The 4,956-nt window shown below is 34.4% G+C and overlaps 1 long non-coding RNA gene across 1 annotated transcript; it reads left to right on the forward strand.

Annotated features, from left to right (window-relative positions):
* Positions 1-351: 351 nt before the first annotated feature.
* Positions 352-2,622, forward strand: LOC149515041 (uncharacterized). Its single transcript, XR_016327520.1, has 2 exons — positions 352-2,159; positions 2,266-2,622. It is a non-coding gene; the product is annotated as an uncharacterized LOC149515041 (long non-coding RNA).
* The last annotated feature ends 2,334 nt before the right edge of the window (positions 2,623-4,956 follow it).

Below are 4,956 nucleotides of genomic sequence, written 5' to 3' on the forward strand. Positions count from 1 at the left end.
TTAACAAAAAAACGTTAACCAGTTACAATTTAACAGAAAGAAAAAAGAAAAAAAATAGAATAGAGTTTGATTAAATTGATAAAAATAAAATACTCCATCAATAAAATTTAGATTCCATTTCCCTTACCAACGTACATAAAATCTCTTGCAAATCCAGGATAGAAGAAAAAGAAAAGAAAAGGTGTCATCAACTTGTTAAGATATGTTAAGATCTAGAGTCGCTTTCCTGTCTCTGACTCTCATGACGATAATGACCCCTCATTTCCCTTTGCCTGACAAATATACACTCATTCCTTCTTCCTTATTTTCATCTCTTATTACTACTCCTTTCTATTATACTTCACCTTCCTTGCACTCCTCTCTTGCTTGCCTTCCTTGCTTTGCTCCGTGCACTCCACTGCCATCCCATTAATTTCTTCTTTTTTTTTTAATTTTGATTTATTTCCCAAAATTAGGGTTTTAACAAGCACTGCATCACTTACCAAATTTAGGGTTTCAACAAACACCACAGATACATCTCTATGAATGTTAATACTAGTAGAGTATTAGCTGTTAGAGGTTAGGTTAGGTTAGGTTAAGGTGAAACACACTTTAGTTTTACTTTTTCTTGGTATCAGCCCTTTTTTTTTCCCTATTAATCATACGCTCTCCATGATTAGATCATGTTTGAACTTAATACTACCAGTTGTTCACTTTTATCTCATCCCAAGGGGAAAATGGTTGTTTTCTCTGTGTCAAAGTTTCCAGGGTAAATTCCTTAGGTCTGTCATTTTTTTTTTCTTTTTTCCTTTCCCTCTCCCGAATACTCCCTTTATAGCCCATAACTAATCAGTCTAGACTTTGTGCACATTGGCCTTGCCGCTTGCAACAGTAAGTTCTATCAGATCTGTTAACTTCTATTGTAATCTTCAAGCTCTAATTGACCTAGACGCTTGATGGAAAATGGGTTTTTCTTTTTTTCCGCCCTTTTTGAAGTAATCTCTCTCTCATCACAGGGAGTGTACGGTGTGCTCATTATTTTTCCGTCCAATTAGAAGACCATAAATTTTTTTCTGTAGAGTTTGTTTTTCTTGGTTTTCCTCTGTGAAGCTGCATAATCTGAATGTTTTGCAGATGCTAGCTAACTATATAGTGAGTGGTCGGTATCTTTCGGATGTTTCAAGTTCGATCACGGTTGTAGATTTTGAAGAAAATAGTAGAATTCCTGTTTAGTGTTTTGCAATTCATCTTGATAATAATGTTTATTAAAGGGTAATCAAGGGTCGATTTTGTTTATTCAATGAATTCAATTAGATTCATTCTTGATTCTGCTGTTTTTAATACCAGGTGGAAGTAGAACCTCCGACTTCACTCACTTCTCTATCATGAGTTCGTTTCTAATCATTCCATCACTCATTCATTTCTGTCGGTTGGTTGAGTTGTTGTTTACATTATCTTTCATCATCTTGGTCACCAACTGGTTCATCTATCTAGAATGACAAAGCTTTCATTCCATATTTATTTTTTTCATTTTCCTGTTGAGCTTAAGTAACCTGAAACTTGTCCTTTTTCATTAAGAAACTTAAAAACAGATAAAGCCGAAACTGATTAATTATGAACTAGTTGTTGTGTTTTAAAAAACGGTATAAGCTTATGGTGCAGAATTAGATTGTCTAAAACAGAATGTAGTTGATTACTTTAGTTTTTAAAGTGAATTTTGTTAATTTAGCTAAGGGCTAATTGCTATATATGATACATGCAGTTAGAAAATAAGTAGCAAGAAAAGTATGAGTGTATGAGAAATGGCATGAGAGAGCTTCCTTCAGTCCACTCACGGATGGGAACAAGGGGGTTGAACTAGCTGCCGACTCATTCATTCAAGCACTCAGTAGAAAATGGAATATTGGCGTTTTTGCTACTGTGGTTGTGTGAATGATGCGGGAGATAATTTTGCATCCCTCTTTCTCCGTGCTTGGACTGAAGGGAGCTCCTTCTTTCTGTTGCCCTCATTTATATCTATGCATACTACCAAAATATACTTTCTATTGCGGCCTACTTGTCTCAAATTGCACACTTTTTCTTTCGAGAAAGAGACATCATCTTTCACCTCATTATCAGACGAATCAGATACCCATCAACTTGGCTAATTCATATCATCATCGATCAGCTTGTTCTTCTCTGTAAGTAATACAAACCGGGTTGAATCATTAATAGCATGTTCTCAAAGAGTTGGTATATCTGTGACTTGGCGTAAATACTAGTTACTTGTACTTTTTTACTTGACAGGAAAACCAATGCAGCATAGAACATGCCATCTCACTTATCAAATGGAAATGGTTGGTTGGCTTGCAGGGTGCATTGATGACAGGCTCTCCAGTCTCAGCTCCCTTCCTTTCCTTTTTTTTTTTTCCTGGCAGACAAATTAAGAAATTGGCCTTCTCTTTTCTAACTTATATGTATACAGTATACCTTTGCCTCCTGCTCTAGAACAGTGTTAAATTTAATTAGTTCAAGTGAAGTCAGCCCCATCTGATGAAACTATTAATGCTCTACAAGAGATGTTAAAGCTAACTGTTGGTCTGATCAATTAGTAAGAGAACAATGAAGGCTGTGTAAGTAAATATTGATGTCTCTTGACTACTACGGCACCTTTTCCACTCGTCTTTGTTCATAAAATTTACAGTTGCATTTGCATTTTGATTCAGACAGTGTACAGTTTGGTGCACGTGTTGGCATGTGTTTGTTTGTAAATGTTTTTCAGTGCTTCTCAAGTTTAAAATGCATAAGCGGGTGAGGGTAGGGTATGCTAAGTGCGCACTGCTTACACCTCGAACTTTGGCAATAGCCAGCAACCAATAGCGGATGCGATAAAGGGTCATCGGAAAAAACTGTTTGATTTCAAAAGTTGCAGAAACATTCTGCTTTTGTGAATAGTTATTTGTGTTTCAGGTACAGGTTGAAATTAAAATATATATTTATATATGTATGGTTGAAAGCTGTGTGTTGGATTTGGTTATATCGAGAGGGGAAGTACATTTAGAACCCAGTTTCTTTTTCTGTTTACTGCATCTGAAAGTGTGCATAGAAATAGAATGGCATTATTTTATGCAGTTGAAACATGACAAGGCCAGGCCACCACCCTCCCTCATAAAATAAGTAATGAGTTTGGTTTCTCTCTTTGTTTGAACTTTGCATTGCATGCTTATTACGATGCATTAATCTTGTTGATGATGGTAATTGGTACTTGGAACTTGGTTTATATATACCATATATTTTCATTTTTATTTATTCTGTCCAACACACACATATATATATATATATATGTACATAGAAATTGGGAATGTGAGGTGAAGGAAGAACATGCATCGGGCCATGTGATCATGTGTTACCAAATATGGGTGAGGGCTTTGAAACTAGCATTGTATCGCATCAATCCCACGTTGGATAATGTGAGAAATTGTTATAGACCTATAGTATGTATATATAGACTTGAATTAATATTTTTAAGGTTTTTTTTTTTGAATAAAATCTTAAAGTTTTCGAGTTAAATAGATAATATCTCAAATTTTGGAGTGTGAATTTCCATAAACATCTAACAATAGCATTCATTAGCAACTCCTTGGTTGAAGTTTGAACCCAACTGCAGGAAATGAGTGAATTATTATGGATGAATAAACAAACTTGCAATTGTACCCTTTGCTTCCCAGCTTCCACCATTGCTCGTAAGCCGTATGCATATATGCAGAAGAGAAGAGAATAGAAGGGAGTGTGGTCCCAAAATAGTTGCTTGTTTTACAGCCAGCCACCATTTTCACTTGATATATGTAATGCAATATTATAGATTTTGTTGTTACTCTAAACATGTCTGATTTTTTTGGTGATTGAATCAGTTTAAGTTTGGTCCCCACTTCCGAAATCCAGCTGCTTCAGCCTGGTCCAATGATCATTCATACAAAATCTCATTTCTTAAATCACTTGTCCGAAGATTTGCTTTGCAAGTTGCAGAATCTATTTGTCGGCAATTTTTATACTATTTTTTCTCATCTTTATTCACCCACCACCAATTAGACTGCATGCACATCCAAATACACTCTCGACTTTGTGATAGGATAAAATAATCTCAAATAATATTCAAACCGAATATGTCACATAACGAAAAATTTAAATTATTCTTCTCTTGTGTGAATTTAACAAGAATCAAATAAATAGAATTAATAAATAAATCACTAAACCATAAGTAGAAAGACACAAGCAATTTATGTGAAAAACCTCTTGAAAACAAGACGTAAAAATCACAGTTATGAACAAATAATCTTCACTATCAAAATAATGAAAATACAAAGTTATCTCTAGCTAGAACTAGAAGTATATAACCATAATATCTCAAAATTAAACAATATTAGTAAAGAAACAATTTTACAAGAGAAAATTGAAGAAGTTTCAACAAATTTAAAGATTAACAAATACCTATGATATTAATAGGTAAAAAAACTCAAAACTCGATCTCCACCGTTCAGATTGAAGAACAATGAGTCATAAACGTACTAATAAAATTTTAGCTCAATCGGATAATGGATTAACCTCGATCAAACTACTTGATCGAATTTGTACAAAACCTTTTTTTTTATTTTTTTTTCTCTATTTTGCCGTCACACTCTCTTGTTTTTTTTTTTCAGCCATATAAGGGTTTAAAACCCTATAATCAAGCATGAAAGGACTAAAAAATCCTTGGTGAATGGGCTTTAGTTTTAGGTCACCTCCACATAGAGGAAACTAAGCCCAACAAATCCTTCTATTTTCGACTATGTGGAGGGAATCGCCATTTTGGCGATCGAATGACAAACTTCAAACTTCTGTGTTAGTAGCTTTACCAACTCAAAAGTATTATGTTCATACAAAGACTTCATATCATTTTGCATAGCATCAACCCATTCTTTCTTATGTTCATCTTTCATGGCCTCTACATGACATTCAGAT

Source organism: Durio zibethinus, chromosome 14 (assembly GCF_047325235.1).
Source record: "Durio zibethinus cultivar Kanyao isolate XHJ-2024 chromosome 14, ASM4732523v1, whole genome shotgun sequence".
Taxonomy (NCBI): Eukaryota; Viridiplantae; Streptophyta; class Magnoliopsida; order Malvales; family Malvaceae; genus Durio; species Durio zibethinus.